The sequence below is a fragment of the Dasypus novemcinctus genome, chromosome 12, assembly GCF_030445035.2.
Source record: "Dasypus novemcinctus isolate mDasNov1 chromosome 12, mDasNov1.1.hap2, whole genome shotgun sequence".
NCBI classification, from domain to species: Eukaryota; Metazoa; Chordata; class Mammalia; order Cingulata; family Dasypodidae; genus Dasypus; species Dasypus novemcinctus.
Genome location: NC_080684.1, coordinates 103,681,899 through 103,691,042, shown reverse-complemented (window position 1 = coordinate 103,691,042; position 9,144 = coordinate 103,681,899). Strand labels below are relative to the sequence as shown.

At 50.0% G+C, this 9,144-nt stretch overlaps 1 protein-coding gene across 2 annotated transcripts in view; it reads left to right on the top strand.

Annotated features, from left to right (window-relative positions):
• The first annotated feature begins 2,210 nt into the window (after window positions 1–2,210).
• TTLL1 (TTL family tubulin polyglutamylase complex subunit L1) overlaps window positions 2,211–9,144 on the top strand; it is a 52,658-nt gene continuing 45,724 nt past the window's right edge. Inside the window, exon 1 of one of the 2 annotated variants that reach the window (XM_058308897.2) lies at window positions 2,211–2,333. The gene's annotated coding sequence lies outside the window, so the exon portion shown is untranslated. Of the gene's footprint in view, window positions 2,334–3,080; window positions 3,149–9,144 lie in introns of those variants that run through there. The other variant, XM_058308896.1, reaches the window with a different exon arrangement.

Genomic DNA, 9,144 nt, shown 5'->3' with positions numbered 1-9,144 from the left:
GCACTGGGAATCTGTGTCTCTTTTTGTTGCATCATCCTCTCAGTGTGTGTGGCGCCACTCCTGGGCAGGCTGCGCTTTTTTCACGCATGGTGGCTCTCCTTGCGGGACACACTCCTGGAAAGTGGGGCTCCCCTACGTGGGGCACACCCCTGTATGGCATGGCATTCCTTGTGCGCATAAGCACTGTGCATGGGCCAGCTCACCACAAGGGCCAGGAGGCCCTGGGTTTGAACCCTGGACCTCCCACATGGTAGGCGGATGCTCTTTCAGTTGAGCCAAATCCGCCTCCCTGTAGTGGCTTTTATAAAGGTGATTTATTTGGGGTAAAAGCTTACAGTTCCAAGGCCATGAGCTCTCCACTCAAGGTACCATAAAGAGTACTTTTGCACCAGTCAGCCGCTGTTGATCCTGGTGTGTTGCCACATGGTGAAGCAAGGTGGCCGCCAATCTCTGCTAAGATCGCTCCTCTCTGCAGCTTTGGCAAACCTAGCATTGGGCTTGTTTCTTACCGGGCCTTCTCTCTCTCTTTCTCAGCCCTCAGCTTTTTGAGCCTCTCAGGAACTTCTGTGTTCCTGCAGTTTCCCTCTCACATTGCACAATCAAATATGGCAGAGCTTTCTTTTCCTGTGTCTGAGTGAGTCTCTCTCTGTTTCCATTTATATCAGAACCAGCAAGGCATAACCTGAGTCATGCCTCACTGACTCACTTAGTCCAATCAAAAGCCCTAAAGCAATCTTATAAAGTAATCTAATCAAAGGTCCCTCAACTGAATGTAATGCAAGCAAAGGGTAACAGGATTAGATTAGTTTACAAACATAAGATTTCTCTTATGGGATTCATAAAAGAAATTTCAAACTGCCAGTTATGTTTTTATTACTTGTGGTGTTAGGACAGGTCTTTCTATGATGTCAGGAAACTGAGAAGCTATATGGGAAAACGGCAACAGATTTAACTACATTAAATCTAGAAACACATTAAAGGGTCTGGATGTTATCTTGGTGGCAATGGGAAGCACTCAGAGGCTTTTTTATTTTTAACTAGAAAATTTACATGATTAGATTTGCACCAAGAGTCAGTCTATCAGTTTCTCATCTTTCCCTCTTGGTACAATGTAGCTTCCAGTTAATTTTTCACAGTGACTAGAACTTTTCCTACTATTTGCTGTTTCTTTTGATGTTAGGCTCCACTGTATCATATTTTCTGGTATTTTGGCTACTGGTGACTGTGTTTGGAATGGCTGTGTATGCTGCATGGACAGAAGGAAATGGTAAAACAGGTTATACCCCTTCCTAGGTGCTATTCACCAGGAACTTAAAATCTTTTCAACACCCCTGGGAAATGGAGAGTGTTATTCCCATTTCACAGGTGAAGAAATTGTCATTAAGAGGCTAAGATTTGCCCCTGCAAAACAGCTAAAATGGGTCAGAGCATGGATTCAACCCTGCTCTCTAAAGAGTGCTTTTACAGCCAGTACATGTCTGGAATACACACTCTTATTATTAGGTAATTCAACAAGTGTTTGAGCAAATGTTATATGCTATGTCAAGTGCCTTTTTTTTAAATCTTCCAACAAGCCTTCAGTGTATTGTTATGTCCAATTTAGTAAGGAAACTGAGATCCAGGAAGTGAAGTGACCAACCTAAAGTCACATAGCTAGTCGATTTTGGAGCTAATATTCAGATCCAGGTTGAGTTTAAGTTCCTAACTGTGCCCGGCTGCCTCTTCAAAACAGATGGGACCACAACGCATATTTTTAGGGACTAGTTCTGTCCAGGCTTAGGGAACAACTCATAAAAGGTAACCTTGGAGCTGGCCAGTTATCACTAAATGCTCATCAAAGCATATCATGTTACCCTTACAACAATCCTACGAGGTGGGTGCCACCAACATCCAATTTTACAGATGCAGAAACAGAGCAGCAGAGGGAGCACAGAGCGGATGAAGAGCGTATGAAGAGCGGAGTCCGTATCACACCGCTCTGCCTCCACTTCATTAGGCTCAATCCCTCGTCCCGGATCCCTTTTTCTTTTTGGTCCCTGAAAGCGTCAGCCTCTAGGGCAGACGGTCGGGATTTTCAGAGGATTCAAACACCTGACACACCCACTCTATAGCTCGAGGGGAAGGAACAAGCCCCAACAGCTTTACCCCGGAAGCAGTCCTGGCGCCAGCCGCTGCGGCTTCGGTTGCCAAGGCACTGCCCCGGAAGTAGAGGGCGGCGGCGAGCGGGGCAGACAGGCCTCCCAGGGCGTCCGCCTGCAAGCGCCGGCGTGGGGCTGGGGGCGCGGGCGGGGCCGGGGCGGCCCTCCGCGGCCCTCCGCTCTCGGAGCCCACAGGTGAGACCCCGCCGCCCAGGTCGCCGTCTCCGGGCCACCCATCGAGGGTGTGGCTGCGCTTGAGGACAAGCCGGCGAGTGCGCATGCGTGAGCGGGTGTGGGCGCCCGTGTGTACGCGATCACCACTGTGTGGTTTAGGACCCGCTAGGCGACCCAAGAAGCAGCCTGCGCTGACCGCTTTGCCTCCGAGTTGCCAATTCTTACCTTGTGCCGCCCGATTGTTGTAATTGCATTATTATCACTATTATAGGTTTTTGTGGTTATCCCAGCATTTCATTGTTCCTAGACTTTTTCCATTCATATGTAGTCTGTATTGTTTGTCTTGGCATCTTTTTGCAGAGCACAGTGCACCTGTGGTGGGAGTGCTGGAAATGGGAGACTTGAACTCCTAGCCCTGCTCACTCACTATAATTCTGTTTGTCTCTGGACATTTGTGGCCAAGGCATTTTCCCTCTCTGTTTCCCGTCAGTGTTTGTGTGGGTAGCCATACGCTCCTTAGAGTAGCTGGGGCATTACAGGGGATTAACTCTAGAAGTAAAAGTGCCTTATTACTTGTCAACCACTTTGGGGTTTGCAGAGCTGGTTCTTTGCTCAGGAAACACTGTCGCCTAGCCTAGTGGGGGTGTGTCCACGGGTGCTGACTGCACGTCACGGCACTCACAGGCAGCGAGCTGCAGAGATCAGTTTTGCATGTTATTATTTCCTTTAAGGATAACTCTTTCTCTTTTTTTTTTTTTCTTTTCAAAGGAGACCAGCTGGAAAAGACTTTAGATGCCCTAGAATGCTGGGCCTAGTCTGGGATGTCATTAAAACTGGTAATGACCAAAATAACTGCAAGCTAGTGGTGATGGGGGACAGAGGAGGGGTTCCTGCTTTTCGATGGCTGGATCCACAAGAGTGAAATTATTCCCATAAATATAGATTCTTCTCTGCTTGCCGTGTGTCCCAAAAGGTTGGCCTGGATTCTCGCTGTGAGTAGTAACTACAGGAAGTGAAAGGCCTCCTGTCAAAGTGTCTGTCCTCCTGGGTTGGAGACACAGATATTCTCAGTGATATGTCCACACTCAGCAGAAATCAGCTCAACTCCCAGCCTGGTTCTTGATGGCCCAGTAAAGCTGTGAAAGTCTGTGGTTGGGTGTTGATGAGCTCTCTCCTGTATCATTGACAGGCCCTCTAGGGCGTGGGCCATGCCTAGTTCATCCCTTGGCACCTGCAGCATGCACTTGATTGTGTGTAGAAGCAATTCACTCGTTTATTTTTGGTCATTCATCAAATATTTATTGAGTGTTTGCTACTGCTAGACATTGTTCCAAGTGCTGAGAATCCAGCAGGTGGTAAGGCAGAACAGTATTCCTGCTTTTCTGGAGCTGAAATGTCTGTGCTGAAGACAGGTCATCATCAAGAAACCAAATGTGTGAACCAGAACAGTTCAAACCCCAGCATGTGTAAGAATCACCTGGAGAGCTTGTTAAAAACCTAGATTCCTAGACCCCACTCCCAGGGAGTGTTATACAGTTCGCTGGGGTGAGGTTCAAGCAGTTGTGTTTCTGTTGCTCTCCAAGTGATGCCGATGCCGTAGTGGGCGTTGCATTGAGTAGTGCTGGACTGAACAAACTGTGCCCAGCGTGAGTGCTGCGGGAAGTAAAGGCACACAGAGCAGTAGACTAGGGAGCCATTGACGGTGGGTGGTCAGGAAAAGCCTCTCTAAGGGGTTGACTTTTGAGCTGAGGCCTGCATGATGAGAAGGGCCAGAGCCAGGGGAAGCTCAGAGCCTTGAGACAGGACATAGCTTGGTGGGTGTGAGGAGCTGAAGGCAGGCCCGGGGCAGAAGGGGCTGGGGAGGGTGGTGGGAGACCAGGCCTGAGAGGTGATGGGCCCTGCATCACGCAGGCTAGCTTTGTCAGTCATGGGTGCACTGCTGATTTCATTCTGAGTGCAATGGGAAGTTATTGAAGGACTTTGAGTAGAGTGGCATGATTTTATTTATATGTTTTAAGGAGTCTGCTTCTGAGTGGTTAATGGGTTGCCAGGGGCTTAGGATGGCAGCAAAGGTCTGCCTCTGGTTATCCCAGAAAGCAGGAGCACTGTGGAGTCTTGGATGGCTCCGGAATCTTCTGGAGCAGAGTTGACTTGATCTGCTGATGGATTGAATTAATAACCACTTCTTTGTTCTGTTGTTGAAGTTCTTGGCCACCAGGGCTTGCAGCTTGCTGAACGCATCTCTTTGCTCCCCTGGATCTGGCCTGCCTTGAGGAGCACCTCCCCTGAGCTTTATATTTCCCTGTCATGGGTTTGGCAGTGAGTGAAGAGATGACAAGTTAGAATTCCAGTGACCAGGTGCCCAGCGCTGCCCAGTGAACACTCACTCTCAGGCTTCTGTACTCCTGCCCCTTGCTCCGTGAGTGGGACCAGAGATGTGCTCTGGAAGTAACACCACCAGGCTGGCTCTCTGCTGACCTGCCTCCTGTGGTGACAGGCTCAACTACAGTGCCCCACTGTGTTCGGTAAAATGATGGCAATGTCACTCTGTTTCCTAATTAGGCTCTTATGATGCCCAATCTTGAAAGTAACTGAACTGGTGGCTTAAAATCCAGTTGCACAGGTTCATGGGAACCAGCAGGGACATAACATGCCGGGCTCATTTCACGTTTACTGTGAACCCTGCCTTCTCTTCTGTTTTAGGAGGACGTGGCAATAAAACTATCTGCCAGCAGGCCTTTATTTACTTTTCTAAGGAAAAGAGCATGGTATTTCCCAGGGTTGGGGAGGAGTCCACCCAGTCTTCTCTGCTTTGGGGATTGGCCAGTTGGGTCATCTGTCTCTTCTGCAGATGATCTGTGAGGCCCCTCACTGTGTCTGGCCCCTGCTGGGTACTGGGGTCCAGCAGTGAATCAACCCACCCCGCTGCCCTGTGGGGTTTGCAGTCTGGTGTTGGAGAGGCATTACCTGACAGCGCCCCACAGCGCGGGAGGGAGGCAGCGAGGGCGGTCAACAGGTTTAGTCTCCTCTGCTTCACTCTCTGAGCCTCACTTTCCTCCTCTGTGAAATGGGAAGAGCACCTGTCTATGGCAGCGGGTGAGCCCTGTGATAGGCATACTGGAGATGGGGTACCTAAACTGCCCACCCAGGGCCGGACACGTGCTCGTGCTTTGTAAGTGGCAGCGGTTGTTATCAGTGGTCATTTTAGTGGCTCCGGAAGGGCAGGCTGTGTCCCTGGCGTCCGGCCAAGAGCCCGGCAGGCCCATCCTAAGTCGGGGCTGGACGGGAGGAGCGTGCTGCCCCGCACCCGGGAGGGCTTCTGGGAAAGCGCTTTCCACCCGATGGGCCTGTTTCCGATGCGCTAACTTCCCTGGCGTCTCACCTCACCCTCACCCCAGCATCCCTGGCAAGGAGCTGCTGCTCTTGCCCCTGTGCTCTTGATGGAGAGGTTAAGGCTCTGAGTGAACTGGCCACCGACCGTGGCTCAGGCCCATCAGGGCTGGAAATGACCGGGGACTTGAGGCTGTAGGAGTGGGCGGCACGACTGTGCTCCTTGCCTCTTTCCAAGGCTGCCTTGACGTTGGTTCTGGATGTGGTTTCCACACTGAGCTGGTGCATTGCTGACAATAGGCTCTGTGTCTCTTTGTTTTTATTTTTTAAGATTTATTTTTATTTATTTCTCTCCCCCCCCCCCGCCATTGTTTGCTCTTTGTGTCCATTCACTGTGTGTTCTTCTGTGTCTTCGTTTATTCTTGTCAGTGGCATCAGGAATCTTTGTTTCTTTTTGTTGTGTCATCTTGCTGCGTCAGCTCTCCGTGTGTGTGGCACCACTCCTGGGCAGGCCACGTTTTTTCCGCACTGGGCAGCTTTCCTTACAGGGCGCACTCCTTGCGCGTGGGGCTCCCCTACGTGGGGGACACCTCTGCGTGGCAGGGCACTTCTTGTGCACATTAGCACTGCGCATGGGCCAGCTCACTACATGGGACAGGAGGCCCTGGGTTTGAACCCTGGACTTCCCATGTGGTAGGTGGATGCTCTATCAGTTGAGCCAAATCTGGTCTCCGCCCTTCCCGCCCCGTGACTCTTTAAAGGAGAAGCAGCCTTGGTTCATGTCTTCCCCTTCTTTTTTTTTGTTAATCATAAATTATTACCTTGTCTTTTTTGTTATAATTTCATATGTGCCCTGTCACCCACATATATATTTAAAACTCTTTCTGGGCACAGAATGCTCCTTCTCCTTTTCCCCCTAGTGTTTGTTTCTAGGAAGCTGTTGTCAATGCTAAAAGGATGGTTGCATGTCCAGTAAGCGACTGTTGAAAGTGAAGAGTGAGGGGATTGCCTGGCCCGTGAGGAGTTGACCAGTCATTCACACTGTCTTAGTTTGCCAAAGGCTGCCAATGCCAAAATACCAGAAATGAGTTAGTTTTTATAAAGGGGATTTATTTGGGGTAAAAACTAACAGTACTGAGGCCGTGAAAATGTCCAAATCAAGGCATCACCAGAGATGCTTTTGCACCAGAGGTCGGCTGCTGGCAGCTCCTGGAGGCCTGCCCCCTCCCTGCTTTCCCCTGGATCTCGGCTGTGGGCCATCAGGCATCCTTGAGCCTCTCAGGGCTTCTCTGTCTTTCTGCAGGTGACCCTGGAGTTCTCTCTCTCCCCTGGCTGGGTCAGCATGGCAGAGCTCCCTTTTTCAGTGTGTGTGTCTCTTTGTATGTGTGTGCTGTGTTCTCAGTTCATATTAAGACCCAGGTAAGCGGACTTGGCCCAGTGGTTAGGGTGTCCATCTACCACATGGGAGGTCCGCGGTTCAAACCCCGGGCCTCCTTGACCCGTGTGGAGCTGGCCCATGCGCAGTGCTGATGCGCGCAAGGAGTGCCGTGCCATGCACGGGTGTCCCCGCATAGGGGAGCCCCATGTACAAGGAGTGCGCCCCTTAAGGAGAGCCGCCCAGCATGAAAGAAAGTGCAGCCTGCCCAGGAATGTCGCCGCATACATGGAAAGCTGACGCAGAAAGATGACACAACCAAAAGAAACACAGATTCCCATGCCGCTGACAACAACAGAAGCAGACAAAAGAACATGCAGCAAATGGACACAGAGAACAGACAACTGGGGTGGGAAAGGGGAAAGAAACAAATTAAAAAATAAAATAAAAAGACCCAGCAAGTTGGCAGAGACCCAACCTGACTCACGCCCTCGCCAACATAGTCCAGCCAAAAGCCTTAAAGCGATTTAATCAAGAGTGATCAAAGGCCCCTTAACTGAATCTACTCAGAAAGCCCCATCTATACTACTTTGACAAGCACAGGAATGGGTTAGCTTAAGAACATAATTTTCTGGGGTCACAAAAGACAAACCAGGACATATACGCATCCAGTGAATATGAGCCCCTCCTGTGCCACTGGGGACAAAAGGTTGAGCAAGACGTGTGTGAGCTGTATGTGAATGCCCACCCTTGAATCTAGAAAGAACCAGTAGACTGAGAGGGAAACAGGGTGAAGAGAGTCCCCGCCGCCATGCCATTTATTGAAGCAACGTAGGTAAAGAGCTCCAGCGCAAGGTGGGAGGGTCTGCGTGCCAACAGAGGGGGCATCGGGATTTAGAGGGGCCCAGGGGAGGAAGCGTTCATCCCAGCTCACGGCGACCAGAGCGGCTCCCTGGGGGGAGCATCTTTGAGCGGTGCCTTGTGGGATCCTTAGGGGTGGAAAAGAAAGCAGTGGAGGGAACTGCCGGCAAAGACTTGGGGGTGCAAAGGGTCGGGCTCATGCGTGGACCCCTGAGCAAGTGAGTGGGTGGAGGCGGGAAGAGAGGCTCGGCGAGGAGGCGGGAGGCAGGAAGTGATGGCATCCAGGAGTATTTGTCACCAGGTGGCTCTGTTTTCTGGGGGCCCTTGTTAAACAAGAGTGGCCACCCACTGAACGTTCTGGTTAATCACACAGTTTTGCTATATTCAAAATATTGTTAGAGCCCCTCTCGATTCTGTGCGATAGACGTTTTGTCTGTGTGTAATCTTACTTTGTGTGTGTTTTTGGATGTTGTGGGATTGGGGATTGAACCCTGGACCTTGTTAAGTGGAAAACTGGTGCTCAACCACGAGCCAATTGGCTCCCTGGGTTGGTTTTTATGTTTGTTTGCTTGTTGTTTGGTTGTTTTTTTTTTTTTGCTTTTAGGAGGTACCGGGGACTGAACCTGGGGCCTCCCATGTGAGAAGCAGGTGCTTAACCGCTTGAGCCACATCTGCTCCCTGTCAATCTTGTTTTAAGGAAGAAACAAGCAAGAGTCAGTGAAACAAGGGAAACTGGATGTTCCTGTTTGCCCACAAGTGTCTGTGGTAGGTGCAACGTGGGCATTCTCCTTCAGCGATGCTTCGTCCACGTGACGTGACAGGAGCAGGGCACCAGGAGTTGGAAGAAAGCCTCCTGGTCTTGACTAAAGCTTTCACCTCCTCTGAGGCCACTCTTCCTTCTCAATAAAACGTGGATAAAGTATTTGTCCCGTCTGTCTTACTGAGTTTGGGGACCATACACCTAGAAGCGTTTTACAGCTGAAAGTACCGTCTCTATTATTTTATTTTGTTATTTTTAAAGTTCTGATTGTGGTAACAAATACAACCTATTTCCCATCTTAACCACTTACAGTTCAGTGATGTTATTACATTTGTGGTGTTGTGCTCCCATCACCACCGCCCATCGCTGTCTGTTACTTAAATTTTTTTTTAAAGGCGCCTGTGTATTTCATTTTATTTATTTATTTCTCTCCCCTCCCCACCCCAGTTGTCTGCTTTCTGTGTCCATTCACTGTGTGTTCTTCTGTGTCCACTTGTATTGTGAGT